Genomic DNA, 24,732 nt, shown 5'->3' on the forward strand with positions numbered 1-24,732 from the left:
ACTCTCCATCAGCAGTCCGCCTTCTCTGATACGAAAAATGAACATTTGAGCAATTTAATGGAAAGCTGTGAAAACGCAGCTGCAAGCATTGCATTCCAGTGAGATTGCTTCCTCTAAGCTTTCCTATTTAGAACATGTGAAGCCTTCCAGACTTTCTCCCTCGGGGATTAGAAAGTAAGCAGAAGCTCTGGGCCCTTGGCTTTAGCAATGGGTGGTGAACCAGGGGAGAGTCAATGCAAATGAAGAGGGCCACAGTCTAACCACCATCATTGCATTTACTGAGCACCTACTATGGGAGAGTCTTGTTCTGAGCGTTTCACATCTGTTATCTCTTTAAATTTCCCAACAACACTAAGGTAATGACAGCCTTTCCTGCCAACCTATGAAGCCCAGGCTGGGAGTTGTCCAATGACTTTTCCTGTATAATCTCGCCCTAAGGGAAGACGTTACTCTGATTTTTCCACCTCATGTTTTTCCCTGGCAATTGCTGTGAGAGAATGTTGTTTTTGGAGTTGGGTAGGCAAGTGTTGTACATGATATGAAACCCCCTCCCCCCAAAAAAAAATCTGACACAAAGCATTAGTCAATTTCAGCCCCTCTATGCATGATCAAGGCCTTTTCCCACTGCTAGATATTTTTAAATGAACAGATTTGCCTCAATTTTCAGCTGGGCTTTTGCTCTTTGTGGAATGCCACCCCAGCCAGCCTCAGAAGCACTAAAAGAGGATCAGTTATACTATGGAGCAGCCACACGGGGGCACTCCTGAGATCCAGAGGAGTCTTCCTACCAAAGAAAGAATCACTGGAGTCCCAGATGAGCCGGTGGGTGTGTTTAACAAAGGGAAAGAATGTCTGGAGGATAAGACCCAGTGCACTCATTCTTTGGAAAATGTCTGCTTTATGTATTTGCCAAGTGATAAGGAATCTAGTAAATCTAGTATAATCAAAGGGCATTTGACTATTTATAGTGTTCGAAGGTAGCTTCCTAGCTTTTGAGAGAATTATATAAATGGCTATGTTAAAAATAGGCAACCAATATAATTGAGCAACCTGAAATAGGCTATGATACACACCATATGTTATGGCTATGGAAAATAAAAAGAAAAGGAATTCAGTATAAATTGAGAATCATTCTCACATATATTGACCCAGTCTCATGGAAGAGGCACATAGATTGGAATTTTACCCCTTGTGCTGTTGTATGTACAGATCTTTCTCCCCAGTATGACACCCTCCTCTTTAGCACCCTCTTTGAAATAGCTTTGATCTATTTGTTTTTGATCAGTCTATGGCTGATCCCCAATATCCCTTCCGGCTCCCAACATGTACTAATAGTCACATTAAGTGCCTGTAAATGAAGAGATATGTTCAAGCCATTTTTATCTTGTGACAGAACTAACAGTGAAAGTAGACAGTAAACAGTAAATACCCACCTAGAAAGACTAATGTGTAAATCTAAAGTAGATTAGTGAGAATTTCTCTAGACAGAGTGCTTGAGAGGACAATTTAGCAAGCGTGGAATTTGACAAGGTAAAATTTTTGCACGTTCTAACTTTATGCTGTACATATCTATTTGTTTCTGCCTGGAAAAGAACCATTAATATACAAGACCCACTTGAACCACCTAATTTAGCAGAAGAACCCAAACCAAAGAAGGCATGTCTTAGCATTAATATTTTCATTTGGTTTCATCTTATTTATAAAGGTGACTCTTTAAAAAAAAAAATCACTCCCTGGGGTTCCCTGGGTGGCTTAGCAGTTTGGCACCTGCCTTCAGCCTGGGGTGTGATCCTGGAGTCCTGGGATCGAGTCCTGGATCAGGCTCCCTGCATGGAGCCTGCTTCTCCCTCTGCCTGTGTCTCTGCCTCTCTCTTTCTCCCTCTCTCTGTCTCTCATGAATAAATAAATAAAATCTTAAAAAAAAAAAACCACTCCTTATATACACCCTTATGTTTATTACAGCATTATTTACAATAGCTAAAATATGGAATCAACACACATGTCCATCCATAGATAGATGGATAAAGAAGATGTGATATATATATGTATAAATTATTTAAGTAAATAAATATATATATATGCAGAATATTACTCAGCCATAAAAAGCATGAGATCTTGTCATTTGTGACAAAATGGTTGGACCTAGCAGGTTTTATGTTAAGTGAAATAAGTCAGACAGAGAAAGACAAATGCCGTATCATTTCATTTATATGCAGAATTTATGGGGCACCTGGGTGGCTCAGTTGGTTAAGCATCTGATTCTTGGTTTTTGGCCCAGGTCATGATCTTAGGGTCATAAGATCGAGCCCTGTGTTGGTCTCCCCACTCAGCAGGGAGTCTACTTCTCCTCTCTCTCTCCCTCTCTCCCTCTGCCCCTCCCCCGCTCAAGAACTGTCTCTCTAAAATAAATCTCTCTAAAATAAAAAAATTTAAAATAAATATTTTAAAAATTTTTTTAAATAAAACATAAGTAAACAAACAAAAAACAGAATCAGACCTATAAATACAAACTGATGGTTACCACAGGGAAGGGAGGTAAGGGGAGGGGCAAAATGGGTAAAGGACAGTAAGCGATACAGGCTTCCAGTTTGGCTCCAGTTATGTTATTAATAAATCATGGGAATAAAAGGTACAGCATAGGGAATATAATGATACTGTAATAGAGTTGTATGATGACAGATGGAAGCTACACTTGTAGTGAGGGCAGCATAATGTATAAACTTATTGAATCACTATGTTGTACACCTGAAACTAATGTAACATCATGTGTCAACTATATTCAAATTTTAAAAAGTAAATAAATTACTCCTTCCCTGCACTATTTGCTGCTCTCTTGAGATGCATGTTATGATAAATGCAAACAAATATTTTAAAATCATACCAAATATCCCCAAACAGATATCATGTCCAATTTCTAATCTGCAATAATGTTTTATGTATTATTATATTTAATATAATCATTTATAATTATGTATCATATGTGTGTCAGAGAGATGTTGAATGTTTTATATACATTGCCTTATTTTATTCCAGAAAATCCATTTTATAAATGAGGAAATTGATGTTTACAGAAGTTAAGCAACTTGTCTACGTTTGCATAGTTAATAAGTAGCTGAACTGAGACTCCATAGGTTTGTTTCAGCAGCCTATGATTGTAATTGTTATACTCTATGACTAGATTGGACTAGTTTATCAAATAGCTCTTCAATTAACCCCTCTTCTTTTAAGAGTTTTAGCAGATTTTAAGTATTTCTTTTCCTAGCTAGTCAAGAACTTAATTTTTAAGCTGTAGACACACATAAGTTACGATTAAAAAAAAAAAAAAAACCAAATACATGCTCCAGATAGAGACTAGAGTTGCATTTCTTGCCAGTGGGTGGCTACAGCCACACTATAAAGCACATGATACACATCCATCCAGACCTTGCTTTAGAAACCCATTTTGAAGAGGGAAAACTAGAAATACGTAGACTGTGGTCTTCATTCCATTTAATAAGGCCTGCTTTTATTGGGTTTCCCCTATAATTATGCAACTTTTAGCCAGAGTCAAAATAAGGCAAAGATGTTTTTCTGCTTGGATTTTATTCAACCTGGTTCATTTGTAAATGCTTCCAACTAGTCCCCATGACAGACTTTGTTCACTGTAGTTCTTCTTGACTTTCATTAAGCAGAACCTCAGATCCGAGCAGTGTGGCCCAGACATTGGGCTGGTCAGCCTGCTCAGCAGTTCATCTTCCTGAACATCACCTTTAAGATCTGCCAGTTGAGTGTGTGGTGTTTCCAGCGTTGCCTTCCAAATAGACATTTTATAAGGAAAAGTGGCTGCTGCATAATTCATTTCAGAAAGAAGATGGTGAACACGTTTTGCTTTGATACGCCTTCACACGAAGTCTGTTTGTTCATGGGAGGTTTGCGTTCTCTTAAGCATGCAGTTTTTTAAAAAATTCTGACTACTTGTTTATGGGCTTCTATTCCAATACTTTAGAGAAGATTTTTTTTTTTTAATTTGTTTTCAATGCTGTCACTTTAAAGGAAAATGGTCAGATGTGACTAGGGCTGGGCAAATGTGGTCTTGCTTTCACTGCCTGACAAAACTTGCAGTCTAATAGACTTCTGTTTAAAACAAATGAGCATGTCCCATCATTGCCTCAGATTCTTCCTTCTTTCCCCATATCTTCTGGAATGTAACATCTAAGGGTGGGAAACAGTCATTTTAGTGGGAAAACATGCTGGAGGGGAAAGGCCATTTCCTACAGACTACCGCTAGAGGAGAATTTGGTCCTCATCTTTGGCAGAAGTGGGGAGTTAGTACCTTTGAATCAACTCTGAGCTATGTGAAGCCTTTGAGCCTTGGTGAATTTTCCAAGCACAGGGCATTGGCTTTCTGTAGCCTGGAATGAAGAAGTCTACTGTCCTCCAGAGAGCATGGCAAGTGCGGGTGAGGTGCACTGCTTAGCTATGGCCCACCATGGTCCTGACCAGTCAGACTCCCGGTTAGGCCTAATCACAGAGGGCTTTGTTGACAGATGATTGGAAATGCTCCTGACCAAAGTAACTTTAGAACACAGCAGAGGTGTGTGTATAAGTGTATGTGTGGTTTTCGGGGGTGTGTGTGTGTGTGCACATGCACATAGAGAGAGAGGAGTCTGAGGCATGGATCTCACTAATGTGATTATTTAAATAAACTCTCCCAAATGCTAGAGTAGCAGATGGCACTACAAAAATGAAGAAAAAAGGCTCAGGGCATATATGTCACATTAGCTATATTGGCCTGCATTCAAATGATAAACATTTTCATCACCCCAGGTTATAGCTCTGTTTTAAATTTTTTGTTAATATGTTAATAGAAAATGCAAATTCACACATAGAATTCTAATAAAAATGCATAAATAATTAGACTTTACAAGAGCAAAGGACCTTAGGGATTATTTCCTCCAGCCCTCATTGTAAAGGTGAGGTCAAGAATTAAACCAAATTGCAGAGAAGTTCAGTGTCTTGCTAAATGTCTTACAGGTAATTGAAGGTACAACTATGATTAAAATATAGATTCTCTGACTCTATGTTCAGTGTTATTTCCACTATCACCTATAATAGATTTAGAGGCAAAGATTAACTTGTGTCAGCTATGCGCAATTCCCAATAAAATGTTGCAACAACCCTTGATGAGTGTGTATTCCCTGATTTCATACTTGGTGGAAGGTAGTGATTCTGAGTCCATTAAAATGATTGCTTGATTTTTTGAATCGTAGTTCTCTATTACACCAAAACTATTTATAGAACTTTTTAAAATATTTTATTTATTTATTCATGAGAGACATAGAGAGAGAGAGGCAGAGACACGGGCAGAGGGAGAAGCAAGCTCCATGCAGGGAGCCTGATTTGGGATTTGATCCCGGGACTCCGGGATCACACCCTGAGCCACAGGCAGACGCTCAACTGCTGAGCCACCCAGGCATTCCTATTTATAGAACTTTTTAAAAATCACTTTCAAGGAGATAAATAAAAAAAATGTTCAGCTTTTGAGGACACTAAGGTATATTAAGCAAATGAAATATTCCAGATTGTGGATTAAAAATAAAGTACAAACTATAGGGTGCCTTTTTTCCCCAGTTATTTGAAATTTATTATAATGTTTTCCTATTGAGGTCTTATTGGGAGAGAAAAGAAAATCTGTCAGTTTTTTCTAGATTTAATAAATTTCCTTTGAGTGATATATAGCTGGGAACAAAAGTACTGCATATATAAACAAATTACGATGACAGTAGCCAAGGAGAAGCCTGAAAGTGGGCCTACCACCTATTGATGGAGAAGATCTAGCTCTAATCTTAAGAACCTTAGGTCATTTCTGGTTTTGAAGGGTGGTATTATTTATTTATTGCAAAGTAACATTTTGGTCATAAGCAATTTCAAAACAAACAAATCTATACCCAATGATGTCTTCTATCTTGATTTTTGCATCACCGGAGGCAAAAGATTTTTATTTCTAGGGACATTCAGTGGGAGCAGGGTGGGTAGCAGGGCTGAAAATGGGATAAGCCAATTGTTACAGGACTGTGTCAATTTTCTTATGCTGTGATACCTCTAGGAAACACATACAGATGAAACCCAGATTTCACAAAAGTCAATTGTTCTTGAGATGGAATTATGGCTCCTTCCAATTCTCTTCATGATGTTATGAACAGAAAACAATGACTGAGGAGGGAGACCACACTAAGAGATGCATACCGCCCTGACAATTTAAGCAGATGGATTCATTTGGTGTGGCACCTCTCAGGGTTGCCATGAGCTCATCAGAAATGTCTCTGTTACAATGTCAGCCAAATGGAAAACAGGCCTATTGCTCTAGAGATGCCCATACATTGTTGAAAGGAGCTTCTCTCAAGACCTTTTGAAATAAATAGAATAGTTATAAAATTTTAAGTATCTTTACTTGGGGTAAGTGCTAACAAACAAAATGACATGTCCCATTTATTATCAGTGGTTTCCAAAATTCAGTGCCTGCTTGGTTCATTCCCATCATTCACCATGTTCCATATTTTCATAAGCCTTCAGGTTTTCATGTGGGTGGACAGGCCTCGGTCTTACTCTGCCAGTCTCCAACAGCGGGGTAAGACAGAGAGGAGGTATTGCTTTTCTCACCCTAAGAAGCATTATTCTAGATGAATCTTCCAAAACTATCTAAGCTTTTAAATGTGTTTTTTTAATTATATTTTATTTTTTTAATATAAAGTTAGGTAAATATTACCATTGCTTTGTTTCTCAGGTTGTATCATAGTTAAAATTGCCAAAGAATCATCTAAATACTGAGAGTAATGACAAACGATAATGTATACTGTGGCTCAAGCTGTTTTCCAATCTGATTAGCTACCAAGATCGTATTTAAGACTAGGAAGGGTGGAGACTTCACTGGAAATGACTCATGGATGTTCGGTTTGTGGATTTTATTTGGAAAAAAAAAAAAAAAAGATGTGTTTTGATATGTAGCAATAGTTGTTTCAAAGAAAAGTGTTGAGTCAATATTGAGAAATACACCTCCAAATCTATTAATCGAGGTATTTACTCTTAAAATGTGTGTGTGACATTCTTAAAGTAATTCAAGCCATTGTTGATACCTGGACTTGACAACCTATGAAATAATTCCTTAATTCTTAAATGGATATTGTGATGAATATTAAAAATGCTAGCAGAACAAAAATTGTCTGGAAATACAGAGAATGGTTTCTTCAGTATTGCTTTCTTATTAGGAAAGGAAGAAATTTAATATGGTGTAAGAATAGAATTTTGGAATTAGGTTGAGTTAAAATTCTTGCCTACCAGTAAGTGGCATTAGACAAATTACTTAACATCTTGAGCTCAGTTTCTTAATCTAGGAAGTGAGAATAGTATATGTATTATGAAGAGATTATAGATATTGAATAGGTGAAACAATCTAAGATATGCTTCGCCAGTAGCAGGTGCTTAATATATCACGCCATTAAAGTTGGTGATTATTAACTAGGGCTTTACAATAAAATAATCGATTCAAATTTTAAAGATGCACATGCCCTGGTTCTATGACAGGAAATTCTAAATCCAGAGGGGTACTTTTGTGTTTGGAGAAAGCTCCCCAGATAATTCTGGTGCACACTCTGGTTAAGAATGACCAGTCCAGAGGCACCTGGGTGTCTCAGTGATTGAGCAGCTGCATTCAGCTCTGGTTGTGATCCCAGGGTCTTGAGATCGAGTCCTGCATCTGGCTCCCCACAGGGAGCCTGCTCCTCCCTTTGCCTTTGCCTATGTCTCTGCCTCTCTCTCTCTCTCTGTGTCTCTCATGAATAAATAAATAAATAAAATCTTAATAAAAAAGAATGACTAGTTCAGTTAATTTTCATCTTTTCAATAGAGGTACACATGAAATATTTCTTGGACACCCTTGGACTGAAGAAACTTTCTCCTAACCAAGCCTCTCTATGGCCAGTTATTTAATTTGGGGTTTGGGGAAGGACAGTTGGGATATTTTCCCAGAGTACTTCAGTGCTATATAGCTAAACAACAGCAACAACAAAACCCACAAAAAACTAAACCAAACAAAAAAATCTTAAGTATATTTGTATGCGAAAAAGTGCCTATGTCTATCCAGTAGTTCCACTAATGGGATCATGGAACTATGGGAGGTAAGAGTTTGATTCCCACTCAGGCTTTTTAGTTTTCTCAGCTACTCAAGCCCTGCCCCCCACAAGCCATTGCATGAAGGCATCAGGCAGCAGAGTGTATACAGATCTACAGAACCTCCTGAAATTACGGGGAAGAGTTAAATATTAGCAAGTGGTAATAAAAAAAAAAAAGTGCTTTTTTCAATAATCATTTTGAAGGTTTGTTTTTTTTTTAAGAGCCCCCCTGAAATACTGGGTGTCTGAATGGGATATTACTAAAATACTAGGGTATGAAAATAATTCTCTTTTTAACATTAAAAAAAGAGAAAAATCTCACTAGAAAAAACTCAGCGTATGAGGTGGATAAGCTTCAGACAAAGGGAAAACCAAATCTGCTAATCAGTGACACAAAAAAATATCAACCTCTACTTCATGTTGCCAGAGAGACCGTGTAAACAGACTTATACAAAGAGAAGTGGCTGGCTGGCAATAAGGCTAATGTGGAAAACCTCTTCATTGTTGTGTGGCATGCTTCTTTTCAGAACAGCAGGAAAAGGTGGTGGGCAGAGAGGAAGGAAAACAAGAATAGAAGAGTCTTTCTTCCAAAGAGGGGCATCTGAGTCCCTGAGGGATGAACTTAGCCCACTCGGGATGACATCTTAGTAAATTACTTGGAAATAAAGCCTGGAAGGCCTATGAATTGTCTCACAATTCCCTTAGTACTCTGTTCTTTGATCAGCTGCGTGAGGAAGTAGGCTCATAAGGGATTTTTTTTTTAGAGGGAGGGGGAGGGGCAGAGAGGGAAGGAGAGAGAATCTCAAGCAGAATTCCCTGCTGAGTACAGAGCCCAGGGGCCTCGATCTCAGGACCTGAGATCATGACCTGAGACCAAATCAAGAGTCAGATGCTTCATGCATCAAGCCACCCAGGCGCCCCACAAAGGAGATCTTTTAATTCAAGCTTTCAACCTATGTTTACTTTGTGTTTTCCATGCAGGGGCAACGCCTGGAAGTTGGGGAAAGGGTGAGTAACTGAATCTGTCTGACTGCTGGAGGTCACCATTTAATAAGTAAATACAGAGTAGGCCCCATCTGACTTACAGATCTTTCCTCTTAAAAGTTTATCTAGTCTAACCACATACCTAAATGCAATTATTTCCCCTGCATTAACGTCAACACAAACAGGGTATTATATATAAATACAGTGGAGTTTCAGGTGATCCTGTTCAAGATGTTTGCAGTACATGGTATAGAAAAATGCTCTCATTATAAGCTTTAGAGAGAAAAATGTTGTTTTTACACCACAATACATGCAGTACGATTACTTATCTGTAGAACTCTTCGGCAAACAATAAGTAAACAGGGGTCTTTAATGATGGATATGAAAACTAGGGATTATCGTTTTCTTCCTTCTTTTAATTTGTCTCCAAATTTTCTATAATGTGCCCATATAAGAATTTATAGTTTATTAATGTGAATTTGGCTGCAGATGTTGAACTTTGTAGTTTATTCTTTTATAGAGTCTGAAGTGAGCACCATGAAGCTTGACAAAAATCAAGATATAAAACAGTTCTTTCTACATCTGCATATTTGTCTGCAAGTTTTTTTTGTTTTTTTTTAAGAAAATGCCTTTTTAAATGTGTTTCTTCAAACCTGTCACCATAGAAGTTGCTTGTTTTGAGAGGGGATAAAATAAGATTGCAAACCAGCTCTTACTTCATTGCAGTTTCCACCTAATCAGAAGGCAAGTGTTAGCATTGGTAGTTACACATTAAAAGGAAAAAAAAAAAAAAGGAGTCCTTTCCAATTGCTAAGTCATCGATAGATTAAAAAGAGAAATGAGATTGGAGTCTTAAGTCATTTCCCCACAGTGTGAGGGTCAGAAAGAACACCACTTTGGAAAAAGGCAGCCAATGCTCAGTGCCCAGTCTTGGCAAGTTGAATTAATAACACTGCTTATCAAGCTGCTCTTAACTTGAGTTGTTAAATGTGCTTTTTTCTTTGTAGGATGTTCTGCTGTTGGATCATACGGACAGCCTCTTCAGAAAGGTCATCAGGAAACATGAAGTTAAATGTAGCAAAGAATTGCTGTTTTCAACTCTCAAAAATATCATTTTCTTTATACAACTGGGTGAAACATTACCCTGTGTTTTCATTTCAAATTTTGCTCCAGAAAATTATGCTTTAACCATCAAGACACACACTCCACGACAATGCCATCCTAGTGAGATCTAGTCAGTCTGAGTAGCTGGTAAACTTATCAGATCCACCGAACTCTCAGGAGATTGTGAACTTCTGCTGGCACATTGGTTTCTGTTCATTTTCACAAGATTGACAGGCTCATTATGGTAATACGGACATCTCTACTTGAGAGCTCATACTGTGCAATTGTAATTTTGCATATGTTAATGAGGAGACATATCAAAGAGTGAACATTTGGGCTGATGTGCAAGGCACCATTTAATTATCAGAACAGTATGGGATTGAGCTCTGTCATTGATTCTTCCATCCCTTCCACCTTGTCTTTTCTCAGATTATTCTATTTCTTCCTAGGTTTTCTTTCTTTCTCTTCTTTCCTTTGTTTCCCCCCAATAAATGACAGATTTTTTTTTAATGCCATCTCTATGGCTGCACTGGAAACAAGAATTCTTTCCTCCTAGTTGTTGCTTAACATCTGCAAATGTGAGAGAATTTTAACATGACAAACAACAAAGAATTAGAAATAAACTGACACGAAACAGCGGCTCTTCTCTCCCCCACCTCCATGGTGGAAATGATGATATCCTCACCATCTGCACATTCGCAGGCTGTTGAGTGGGTAGAAAACCAGCTGGAGATGCAGCCCATGGCAGGGATCCAGAGCCTAAGCTTCTGGGAGGTCCTAGAAGCTCAAGATGCCTCTCAGCTATTGGATTATCTCTTGCCATGTATATTCAAGGGGACAATGTAAAACATGTTTCCAACCTCTTCGTATGGAGAGGATTTCCATAAACAGAAGGCTAAGGTAGAGTAGGGGATGGTGTTTTGGACTCAGTGTTCGGGAACCAAGTCCTTGGGGGTCTTCATTTGCAATTTGAGTATCTTAGGTCTATCACTTCACCTCTCTGGAGTCTGGTTTTCTCATTTCAAAAGGGACAGCTTCCAGCTTTAAAATCCCATGATTTTGTAATGGAAAATACGTGCAGAATTAAGAGAAGGATGAAAATAGTTTAGGGATGTCTCCTTCACCTTGGTTGACAAATTATGTTTTATTTTATTTTGTTTTGTTTAAAAGATTTTATTTATTTATTTGAGAGACAGAGCATGCAAGAGCAGGGTGAGGGGCAGAGGGACAAGCAGACTCCCGGCTGAGCAGGGAGCCCAATGTGGGGCTCCATCCCAGGACTCCAGGATCACGACCTGAGCTGAAGGCAGATGCTCAACCACTGTGCCACCCAGGTACCCCAACAAATTATGTTAAGAGTAGAATATCACTGCACTTCCAAAATATGTCCCTGAGGCAAGAGTTGTGGTGGAAAAGTAAACAGAATGCCATACTCTTCCCATCAGCTAACTGAGGAAATATGATTATTCTGAGCCCAAGAGACTCTGCTAAAAAAGATAGAGGCGATGGCTCCATTTGGTTCCTGCAAGGCGCCAACTTGTGTCCATGTGTGTGCCAGAATGGAAGTTAGGGCCATGGTACAATCATCCCAGTCTGCAAACAGGGAGAGTGGGGCTGACAGGCCCTAGGCGCTGTTCCTGGTGCCATGCTGGAACACAAAAATCCAACATAAGCCATAGGAGGGCTAACCACAATGGAGTACAATGGAGTAGTGACATGGCAATATTTGTATGAAAAGCCACCTTGTAGCCTCTTAAGAAATGTAATAAAACCATAAGATACACAACATTTTAGTTTAATTCCTAAAATGAACATTGGTCCCTCCTCTCCTAATTGGATGTCATAGCAATAGTGTTAAGGATACTCCACAAATTCTTGTGGAAGAAACCAGGAGAGATATGAAATATGCAATTATTTTGGGGGGTGGCTGCTTGGAGTTCTAAGGTGTTAACTCTAATATGTTTTAAAACCAAGACTCATTGGCCAAGATACACTTTCCTGAGTTTGAGAATATATAAAGGTAATGACATAGCGCTATACATGTGCATGTATTTATATGACAAAAATGCCAAAGTGAATGTAAAAGACAATCCAATCCTTGTTTCAAATGCCCTTAATGGAAATAATTCTGTCTTTACCATCTATAGTCGTTGTTTGGATCTACTTAATATTCTTGTTTCCTCTATGTTACATTATATATTCCCTTTAGGGCACATTTTTGTACTACACATGAGCTAAATAAGTTTTGTTTTTGTTTTTGATATCACTCAAGGCTCCCTGAGGCTTAAACCAAGCACTCAGAGGAAACATAGTCTGTAGGGAAGCCGCAAAGCCTGTCCTCAGTCCTAAGCTGGGCTTTCTCCTGAACACACCCAGGCCTACTGTATGGTTGAGGCCAAAGGCACTTCCTGCATCCACATTCCTGGGAATGCTGGATTTGTTCCTCCAACATGCCACTTGAGACGAGACAGGGGGTCTGTCACACCACACTCTGCTGTTTCCCTCTCTATAGTTGGGGGTAGCAATGGGGGTGGGGTAGGAGGGAAAAATACTGCTGCAATTCAGAACAGCAGGGTAGCCCATCACAAGTCCAGATGACCATCTCTGTAGCTCCACCTGCCCAAATATGGGACTGAGTCCATCAAGAAAAAAAAAGACATTTTACACAGGGAAAAATACATTTACCTATATGTATATTTATATGTGTACATAAATTTTATATATATGGGCATATATGTGTTAAGGTACATATATACATATATTCATAGTTTTCAGCCTAAATCTTATAGCCTGCTATAATCTTTCTAGTTGCAGTATAGCTAACAGCATGGTGAAAACTACTTGCAGATCTTGGCTCATTTTATTTTATTATTTTTTTAAAGATCTACTTATTTTAGAGAGAGAGAGAGAAAAAGAGCATACAAGTGGGGGAGGGGCAGAGAGGAGAGGAAGAGAAGCAGAAACCCCACTGTGAGGGGAGCCCAAGAATCCCATGACCCTGAGATCATGACCTGAACTGAAATCAAGAGTCCGCCGCTTAATCGACTGAGCCACCCAGGCGCCCAAATCTTAGCTGATTTTAAATGAACACTGGTGTAGTATGGAGGCTGCCTAACCCACCAACACTTTTCCATGTATTTCAGAAAACCTTTTTAGATATACTGCAGGGGAATATCTTTTGAACAAGTTCCCTTCATGCAGCTCCTAAACAGATGATGGCATTTGACTCATTGTGTCCCATTCGCTTGTCATCAGCTACTTGGGGAGAATTAGATGGGTCAAAGAGGAAAAGTAAGAAATAATAATGAAACTCCTGGTTAAAAAAAAATTCAGTGACAGTTACGGAAATGAGCTCTTTACCACCCTTTCTGTGACCTTTCCTTCTTCCTTTTTTTTTTTTCTTTTTGGACCCTCCTCATAGGCAAGCCTTAGTTTATGGCAGGAACATCATCAAGTGAGGTCCCAGAGAAAGAAAAATGATTAGAGAAATAGCCGCTATTTCCAAGAGCATATCAGATCATGGCCAAGCACATTATGTCAACACTCCCCCTGCGACAATCTAGTTTTTACTGGAGTTAATTAAAGCAATTAATTCCCTTCCCTTTCAAAGCAGGGTGATTACATAAATAGATAAATTCCCAATCCATACCCGTAAGGCAAGTGATTTCTCTGCACCTCCCTCAGTGTGTCAAAACCTAACTGAACTAAATTATCCGTTTTTAAAATATGACCTTGCAGAAATTCTCCATCCACTTTTTCTGCTTTGTCTTCCTATCTGGTGGGATGGTAGAACCACATCTCCACACAGACACAGGACTCCAGGTTAATTAAGCCTTTCACGTAGCAAAGATCGGTGACGTCCAAAGGGTGACCCCAGTGACGGGAGTAGAATGGTGGATATACACCCTGACAGTCACCACTGAGTTCTCTTCAACAACAATTTACCAGTGTGGGTGATGCTGACAATAATTAGGCAAACAGAATGCCAAACAATCGTAAGAAAAGCTGTCAAACATTTTGTGTTATTATCCCTTGCGCAGGCCTGTGATTTATCATCACAGAAAAAGTACATTAAAAAAAAAATCTCCATAAACAGCGACATTTTGTTCAAATTACAACCCCCGGCTTTCCTGTCTGCCTGCAGACTGACATCTCCAATGTCAGATACAATGTTCGGCAATTTTTTCCCTCATTCGCTGGGTTGGGTTCTAGCCACTGTCGGGGAGAGCTGGTGTGCCAAAAGCAGGAACAAAGCACTCTCAGTACATGGGAAGCCACTTGCCTTTCAGATGTCAAAACGAAATAACTGCCATCCACATTTCCTTCTTAGATTCTCTGGGTCACATGGGTCCTAGAACTTGAAATATGGTCTTTTGCACCAAGGCTCCTACCATCACCTTTTCCACCCTTTTCACTCAAGACCCAGTTTGGGGTCCTGGACTTGGTTAAAGTGTATTTTAAGGGCTTTGATCTTTTCAATATAAAATCAACCTTCTAGATGATGTCCCCAATGGCTGTAATTGAACCAGAAAGAAAAAGAAACTTTTCTAATCTAATTTCTTTAGAGTTTGGCACAGTTCTACAGATAAATTCTTATAAATTGAGAAGTACTGCAAGGATACCTCCTTCCAGGGATGCTGGGCCAATGAGACAGACGTAAGGTACTAATATGATGATTTAATAGAGTCCACAGGCAGTCTCTAACTTAGATGTCTGGGTTGCTAAGTGTTGAAATGGACCTTGGAGGTCATATAATCTACCTTTTCAACTAATGAGACAAATCCTGTCTATGATACTTTTGGCTCAGGTTGGGAACTGGAATGTTTCCAAGGATGGGGATGTAGCAGCCCTTCCCTGACAAACAGCTGGCTGCTGAAAAAACCTAAGATTTGGATCTTTAGTGTCTGCAACAACCCCTCATCCTATCCTATTCAGACATCAAGATCCACTTAAGGATGAGAACCCCTGCCCCCCTATGTATTGCCTTGTTTGAATAGCCATTTCCTTCTATCCTCTTGTAAGGGCTCTTTCCCACTCCTTCCGTCACCCTTTCCTTAATCTTTACACCCACAAGAGAACCTTTCCTTCTCTTGACCCTCTTTTGTGACAGTTTGGTCAGTCACTGAGTATCATCAGTAGAGTCAATCTTCATTTTATTTAGATTTTGATTTTCAGAAACAGCCAACAATAATTTTACTTGAAATATAGCAAGTCATGTAGGTTAGCACACAGAGTAAATGAGCTCTAATTTCCCCCTAACCATGTATCTCCTTCTAGTAACCTTTCCACAAGGCATTCAATACCTCCATGCTGACTGCTGGCTGCCCAGGGGCCCTCTCACTAGGTTAAGGCCTAGCGGATGGCACTTAGGACCTTTTCCAACCATCTTTCCTATCAGAATTCACGTGTCCTGTGTCTCATAACCGAGAAGGTTGATAATAAATTCAATGGACTAATTTAAACTAGGGTGTTGACAGCTTCTATCAGAACATTAAAAAAAAAAGGATGCTTTAATATATTGTAACCCAACTAACATTTACACATAAACAGTGACTCATTTCCTTAGCTAACAAAGGAAACAGAGGTTTCATTTTCTTTCTTTCTTTCTTTTCTTCTTTCTTTTCTTTTTACTCTCTCTCTCTTCTCTTTCTCTTTCTCATTCCTCTTCAGAGACAAATATGAGTTATACCCTACAACCAGTTCATCTAATTCTGGCAGCTGGTTTCTCAAGGGAAAAGGAAAATTCATAAGGAAGGACCAGGTAAAGGATGTGTAGAGCTCACTGAAAACCCATCTCAGCTACAGAATGAACAACTCACAGCTTCTCAACCAACCTCACCAAATCAATTTTAGCATCCTTTTGTCCTGTGGGCTCCCAACCTACCCTGATTGATCTAGGCTTATCAGAAACAAAAGCAAGCAGTAAAAACCAAAATAAATGAACTATCTTTTAGAAGCCTTCTCTCTTGTTCAAAACATTTAAATTTATATCAATTATACCTACAGTAACTGGAGGAAAGGTAATATGAACCCATACCTCTAGTAAAGAAGAGGCTTAAATGAGAACTTTGGGTTCCTTTCAAACCCAATTATGATGTAGTCTAACATGTGATATGACTGAAATATATTATCTTTCCTTTCTGAGGTATGAAGTTGAATATGCAATGTATGTGTTCGGTTTTGGTTTTTTTAGATCTAAATGAAACAAAGTGGTTCATTTTATATATCTGGACTCTTTCAGGCAACAAAACTAGGTATGCAGTTTTCTATCCCTCATAATCATACCTAAGACATGTGGCAAGCATTTCAGAATTCAAAGTTTTTTCATGATTTTTTCATCTTGTTTCCATATACAAATTAAAAGGGGGTAGAATCACTCTATGTAGTCACAGCTGGGAATAAAGTTGGGTGAAGAAACAGAAAGGAATAGAAATGGAAGGACTTTTATATATTCTTCTTTACAATCTAAGTATGTTGTGCACATGAAGATTGCAACAGAACTAGATCAAAATGGCCCTTGCTCTGCTTGGGGAAATATATATTTTTTTAAATTTTTAAAAGATTTTATTTATTTATTCATGAGATACAGAGAGAGAGAGAGAGAGAGAGAGAGAGAGGCAGAGACACAGGCAGAGGGAAAAGCAGGCTCCATGCAGGGAGCCTGTCGTGGGACCTGATCCCTGGTCTCTAGGATCACACCCTGGGCTGAAGGCGGTGCTAAACTGTTGAGCCATCCGGGCTGCCCATGCTTGGGGAAATCTTGGTTGTAAGGATCTTCTATAGTAGAAAGGCAGGTGGGTCTATCACACTACCTGGCAGGCAGTCTGGGGTGTGCTCACTGGTTGTATTGAGATCAATTACCCACAAGTCCCTATGGAGCTTCCCTATGGAACAGGGGAAGCCTAGGCCATTGGTATTCTGTGCACACACACACTAACAGCTTGTGCTCGCAGAGGCAATCATTTCTCAGCTGCTTTCAGATTCTATTTATTGTTTATTTTCCCCTTTGGCTGAAAAGGTTTCTCCTTCATACTAAGAAGAGACACCAATCTAAGAGAATGCATTAGAAACTGCTCGATTGGTATTTTGCTGGAATTCTACTGGGGTTGAAATGCTCAAACAAAATGTGATGAAAATTTTAGGGTGTTTTGGGTGACTTCAACCCCAAGGTCTTACTAGGGTGACTTGATTTCCTGCTCTTAGAGGTTTAGGCAAAGCTAGTTTGAGATCAGAGGTCTGGTAGATTCTGAAAATGAGGCAGCTTTACATCAACCATTCAGTGGTGGAAAATCCCATGCTATTCTGGATGTCAAAATACTATACCTGCATTTGTGTGCAGGTGTGAATGAATTATTTAAAGAGGAAAATGTGGGAGTGGGCACAGCATAGCGATGCAATTCAGACTCTGCACTGGGTTTTTCGAGAAACACAAAAGATTTTCTTCTGTTGTCTTCCTATGACAAATAGAAAATGATGATGGGAGTTTTAGGGTAGATAAGAGGACATTCCTTTATTACTCTTACTGAAGTTGACAATTTTGTCTTCCTTTGTGTCCTGTTTTCTTAAAAAATATATTATTTATTTATTCATGAGAGACATACAGAGGAAGGCAGAGACATAGGCAAAGGAAGAACCAAGCTCCTCGCAGGGAGCCCGATGCAGGACTCGATCCCAGGACCCCGGGATCACAACCTGAGTCAAAGGTAGACACTCAACCACTGAGCCAATCAGGCATCCCTGTGTCCTGCCTTTTGGGTGCTTGCCCCACAAATAAATTGTAAGCTCCATGGAGACAGAGAACTTGTCTGCTCTGTCCATTACTATATTGCCAATACCAACCACAGTTCTTGGAACACTGCAAGAAAAGACAAATAAATACTTTGTCTCCTTTAAACCACTAGTTCTCATTCCTCTCCAAGTCTGAAGTTGGTATGGATATTCTTGAGGTTTGATAATGACCAAAGCCAGTAGTGGAATAATTATCTGGTAAACATGGTCTCTGCTTCACTGGAAGTTCTAGCAATATCTGACTTGGATACTCAATGAATAAAATTCTAATATTTCCTAATACATTTTAGTGTACTAAATATGTAAACACATATTTAAGCCATAGCATAGAAACACTAACTCTATCCTTTTTATTTTTATTTATTTATTCATGAGAGACACAGAGAAAGAGAGAGGCAGAGACACGGGCAGAGGGAGAAGCAGGCTCCATGCAGGGAGCCCGACGTGGGACTCGATCCTGGGTCTCCAGGACCACACCCTGGGCTGAGGGCTGCGCCAAAGCGCTAAGCCACCAGGGCTGCCTAACTCTATCCTTTTAAAATATAAGATATAGCAGCATTCATTTATATAGTTAAGAAATATTTCCAGAGACCCTACATGGTGCCAGGAACTGTTCTTGATTCCTGATGAATATGGCACATTGTCGCTCATGGAGCTTTCAGTCTAATAATGCATATATGATTAAAACTGGTGGGCATGGAGTCCAAAATAGCAGTTCTAAGCCAAACTGCTCTGAACAAATGATGTGACTATCATGGGGGAATATCTACAATTTTGATTATATTTAGCTCTCCTGCCTCCTCTCTCACCAACTAAGTTGGATCCGAGGTGCACCTAGAAACACAGAATGAAGTGGGAAGAGAGGTACCTAGGGATCAGTACAGGAATGTTGTTCTTAGCAAATGGTCCTCTGTATTTTTCCAGAAGGTAATATATTTAAGTACTGAATTGGTCTCATGATATGGCCATGCCAACTCTATTAGAGTGGTTCCATAATATAAACCTCCCTTCAATGAATAATCTAAGGTTTGAACAACTTACAGAGCAGGTTGGGGAGTCAGTTATCAAGGATAAATTGAAGCCCACAGCTTCATTATTTGCTGATTGATTCATGAGAAAGTTACTTTATGTTTCTAAGCATCAGTTTCATATGTAAAGAGGAGATAATAATATCTAGGTTATAGGGTTGTCATGAATACAATATAAAATAATATAGTGCATTGTTAGCAGGGTAAGTGACATATAATAGCAGCTGAATGCATTATTATTCAGTAGAGATAGAGCCCACATTTCATTAATCACAACACTCAGAAAAGCACAGTATATATAATTGGTAGGTAAGAAAATTGAGGCTTAAAGGGGTAAAATATCAATACTTTAACTGCTCTGGGCACAGGGGAGGTGTGCTCTTCACCTTTCCATTGAAATTAGATATGGTCATGCAACTTGCTTTGGCTAATGAAATATTAGGAAAGAGGCACGCGTTGCTTTTGGGTGGAAGCCTTTAAAAGCCAAATTCCCTTCTGTTCCACCATGAACAGTACGTTTCAGAAGAAGGATCGTCCAGCATCTTGCATCTCAAAGTGAGGACAGTGCAGAGCAGAGCCCCCAGCGGATGCTGTTGGAATGTAGCATGGGCAAGAAAGAAATCTCTGTTGTTTCTGCCACTGAGATTTTTTGGAATTGTCTGTCACTGAAGCAGAACCTGGCTTATTCTAAATAGCCTAACATTAAAACTATTTGGATCCAGGAGTCAAACTCAGGTCTTATGATACTGAGAGAGATCTGATGCTCCTTGTACCACCTTCAGATATCCTAATTGCTTATTACTAATAAAAGACCCAGTGGATGTAACTTCTTCAGGAGAAAACAGACTTTCCTATTGCTCTTATCCTTGACTTGGAACAAAATTATTTTTTTTTTTTCCCACAGATGCAGGAAGAGAATTCTCTGAGCAAAGGTCAATGGAAGGTAACTAAAAAGTCGGAAAGAGGTGGGCAGATAATAAAACTGTTTGAAAAAATTCATTCGTTTTGCAGAACTCTTTATTTCCCACAGGTTCATGACCTGAAGATTACACGGGATGAAGGGAGGCCCTTATCAAAAGCTTGCAACTCTGTAGCGACAAAATCAATTTTTAAATGATTTATGTGATGTTCTTCAGGACCATAGGCAGTAATTCATTCCCCACATGGCACTCAGGCTGCTGCTTAGATGTTGAAAAATGATTAATTTTTATTTACACCGTGCCTCTCTCATACATTACTAGAAACAAGATTTGAGAGCATGACATGTCTATAGCATGAAATTATTTACTGAGGGCAGTCTCAGGCAAAAAAGAAAAAAATATATACTTAAAGCCAAAGATCTCAACATGCACTAAAATAACCATTGTAAAAACTTTCCAAGGCCAAATCTTCCAATCTATTCAGTTTAATCCATTTAAGGTAAACAAGCCAAATTAATTTCCCAAGGGGAGCCATTCTTATAACAATTCATATTCACTATGATCTTCAACCATGAGAGGATAAAGAATTTAGAATTTCTTTGGTTTTTGTTCCCCCAGAAGACTAATTTCATAAAGTTTCTAGAATTTGGTGCACATAGTATATTTCAACTTAATTTTAAATAAATGTGGCATTTAAAAAAATATTAGAAGAATGTCTCCTCTGGGCCACCATATGTTGGTATTTCTTTTTTTCAAAACCACAGAAGAACTATATCCTCAGACTTCCTACTCTTCACCTTGCCAGCCTGAACCAATATGTCTATCACTCTCTGAGAATCGATTCGACTCAATGCCAAGTTCAAATTTTTCTCATTGACCATATTGCCCTGAGACTCCTAGCCCAGGACCCACAAGCATCTGATAATGAGGAGTTACTTTATATTTCCTTTTCACCTGTGACTTTTAGGTTTGGGGTAAGGACCTTGTATAGCAAAGAGGGAAAACAGAAACTACTCCGAGGCCATTGGAAAGAAGTCTGCCCATTGCTACTAGACACTGGAAAGTTAGAAGGCTGCAGAGAATGGTGTCTGCCATTTTATCTTCTACCATCTTCTAGGACAAAATTTCCTGAGGGAACAGTGAGAAGTCAGCTTGGTTAATCACCAGATCCACACTAGAGACCATTCACCAATTCATGTACATTTCGTACCACATCCTTTTTCTTAGATCAGTGCATGTCTTCTCTTCATCAGGCTAATGACATTGGCTAAGCTGCAGGTTGGTGCCTATGGATCACTATTACCTGCATCATTAAGCATGCCATAACCCTCGAGTGGGTTACGGATCAAATCAGTACTCTGCTTCTACTCTCAACTAACTTGGATTGTTTAAAAGGCATGGCTAGGGGAACCCTGGGTGGCGCAGCGGTTTAGCGCCTGCCTTTGGCCCAGGGCGCGATCCTGGAGACCCGGGATCGAATCCCACATCGGGCTCCCGGTGCATGGAGCCTGCTTCTCCCTCTGCCTGTGTCTCTGCCTCTCTCTCTCTCTCTGACTATCATAAATAAATAAAGATTAAAAAAAAATAAAAAATAAAATAAATAAATAAATAAATAAAAGGCATGGCTAGCTCATCAGCAAATGGCTTGAACTGGTATGACAAAGGATGTAATATCCTGTCAATACAGGCTATTTGTTAAGCCTTGTACAAATACAAGATGCACAACCAAAGGGCAGAAGCCAGGGGCTTTTTTTCTTGTTTGTAGTTTGTTTTATGCCTGGTGTTCATCACCTATCAGCAAACTTTGGGAATCCCAGTTCATTAGGTTTGTTGGGCAAAAAGGTGGGCAAAGTTGTAAAGAATAGAAAAAAAAAAAGGACTCTTTTACCACCAGTGATGCTGAGACACTTTTTATTAACTGGAATATAAAACAGGAAAACAAAATAACAGGGCTTTGCTGATGTTTTAACAAGACCCTGGATCCTTACCCTGTAGGACAAAGGTTATATTTGCTTGAGTGACCTTGATGAGTCTTATGTCTTCAGATAACTTCAGCTATAACCCTTAACATTTTTAAATAACAGAAGTAAAGGGATGTATGCTGGAGACTATATGGACTGATGTCCTAGAAACTTAATATTTGCTTAGTAAGTGAGCTCATAAGGCATAAAAATGCCTACGAATGATTTTTTTCATTCATATTTTCCTGTCAATGCACTTTCTGCATGCTATGCTTTTTTTTTCTTCTCCAGGCCTAGAGATGCCTCTACCATTACCAGTCCAGAGAAAGACACTAAGTACTCAACACACAGTACTGTCCTAGCCTACTTGCCCCCACTCAGTTGCAAGCTCTGTGAAAGCAAGAAACACCTACATTGACTGTCTATCCCTGCAGTCACTGAAGGGCCTGATGGGCAGGAGATATTCAGTAACTGTTTGTTCAATAAATGAGAAAAACATGATAGAAGCTGCCCATTGAGCCCCTACTGTAGGGTAGGGAATGCAAGGCGTTATATTAACCATATTTTGATTCTCATTAACAACTCTACAAAGTAGATATTATTTGTCTTGTACTATAGGAAAAGAAACAGCTTCAGTGAGCTTTTCAGGTGTGTGTCCTGAATAGTTAGGAGCTGTTGGGCAGTGATTGCTTTCCCCTAAGACAATCAGAACCCTTCCCATATATTTGGGAATCTCTGTGTCTGGTCAGTCGGATGGCATGAAAACGACTGGTTAATGACAGGTTGCCTTGTTTGTTGAGCACTTGCCCCTTGATCAATGGGCTGGGATGGAGAAGGAAAGCACAATTACTGAATCATGGTGGGTGTTTTACATATTTTGTCATGTTTAATCCTGGAAAAAAACTTATCATGTGGACACTAGCAGTCTTATAATCAAATAAGTGACCAGAAGTTAGGAGAGAAGAAGTGGCTTTTCCCAGACTCTAATCCACAGTGCTTGTGCTATGGGTGCTAAAGATGAAGCTTCCCGAGCCCTGCCCAATCATTAATATGGAATTCCTGAAAATGGGGCCCCAGAATCTACATTTTTAGCAAATCACTAGATGGTTCTAGTGGCAACTAAAGTTTGAGAAGTGATGGTGTACGTCCAGCTGCCTCTAAATGCATATTCTTGGGCAAGAAATTTTTCCTGCCCTTGCACAATACTAGGAGCCAGATGTTCTATAAATGGAAGATATGTCCCTTTAGCAAGCATTAGGGTTGCATTTGTGGCTTGGAGTATGAGGAATGCCTCCATACTCCCCATTAATGTTAATGGGAATCATGTGGCTAATTCTCTATATTCCATGCTGAAAAGTGTTCCCTTTAGAACCAGGAGAGGCTATATTTAATCAAACCATCTGGATTCCTATGCCTATGTATAAGGGCAGAAAATAGGTCACAGTTGGTAAGCTACTTTCTGGAAACAATTGCATTGTATCAGCAAACTTCAAAGTCCTAAAAGGGCCCCTATTCTCCTGCCTCCCTCAGTTAAGTGATAGTCCCAAAGCTAAAGAGAGGTCAGAAAGAGTCCAAAATTTAAGGAAATGAAGTTTTAATAGCAAGAAAACACATAAAGCAAATCGTCCCCAAAAGATAAAGTGTGGAATAAGCTTGTTAAAAGCTATTAACCTCCCCAAATAACACATTTCTACTCCAGATAACCTCACTTGCAGTTTAGAGAGCAGCATGAAATTAAGAAACACAATTTGGACAGCATAAGCACTCCAGATATGAACTCATGACGTCCATGAGGTTTACAGGCACTCAAGTTCCTATGAAAAGCATGAGGATGATGGGTCTCTAAGCCCTGAGAAAGTCAGGGAACCTGGCAGAAAAGAGTAGTGAACATTCATAAGGCTTTAAGAATTCAACATTATTATTGACTATTTCTATTAAAGGAGAGAAAATACAGAACTGGGTGAGAAATTTTAAGGCAAGAGAGGACCTATCAAGCTCAATCTGGATATGAATATTGGTCAGGTCTTAGAACAGGGAACTATTGGTTACAATGGAGTGTGAGGGCTGGTGGGTACTGGGCTCAAGAAAATTTATAGGTTGTTACTTCCTCTCACCACACTGCTGTTCAGTCACTTCTCATGGGTCATTTTGACTGTTGCTCTTTGTACAGTACCAACTAAGCCAGGGCACGGAAAGGGTGAAGTCTCCCAAGGCATGTAGCAGGGAGGATGAATGGCATATCTTATACATTTGCCTTTTGGTGTGTCGGAGAGTCTGAGAGCTCCCTCAGAGTGGGAAATTGCACAAAACCCCACAGGATAAATTATCAGTAGGCTTTCAAGCTAGCACTGGTGTAAGTCACACTATCCTTGAGACATTGGGCAGAGTGCAAAGCCCTCAAATTACCACCACTTTGTCCCCAGGGAAATTCAAGAACCCAGTTTTGAATCTTTTTTCTTTCTCTAACATGAGATCAGGAACTTTCTAGATCTAGCATCAGGTTCAAGGTGGTGCCAGGAGCTCTGAAAAAAGGGATGGTATAGGATGTTGTATTCATTTTCTAATGCTCCTGTAATGAACCCCCACAATTTAGTGCCTAAAACAACACAAATCTATTCTCTTACAATTCTGTCGGTTGGAAGTCCTAGACATGTATCAGGTTGAAATCAAGGTGTCAGCAGGGCTGTGCTTCTTTCTGGAGGTTGTATGGGAGAATCTGTTGCATTGCCTTTCCTACCTTCTAGAAGCCACACACATCCTTGCACGTGGCCCTTTCCTCAAAGCCAGCAAGCAACACTGC

General features: G+C 39.5%; 1 protein-coding gene and 1 long non-coding RNA gene across 21 annotated transcripts in view; one reads left to right on the forward strand and one right to left on the reverse strand.

The window, feature by feature from the left end:
- The window catches only part of SLC8A1 (solute carrier family 8 member A1), a 376,683-nt gene that overhangs the window by 120,919 nt on the left and 231,032 nt on the right, over positions 1 to 24,732 (reverse strand). The gene's annotated exons all lie outside the window — the stretch shown is intronic.
- LOC118351114 (uncharacterized) lies at positions 668 to 10,273 on the forward strand. The gene is made up of 3 exons (XR_004805959.2): positions 668 to 822; positions 9,129 to 9,155; positions 9,652 to 10,273. It is a non-coding gene; the product is annotated as an uncharacterized LOC118351114 (long non-coding RNA).

This window comes from Canis lupus, chromosome 17 (assembly GCF_003254725.2).
Source record: "Canis lupus dingo isolate Sandy chromosome 17, ASM325472v2, whole genome shotgun sequence".
NCBI lineage: Eukaryota > Metazoa > Chordata > Mammalia > Carnivora > Canidae > Canis > Canis lupus.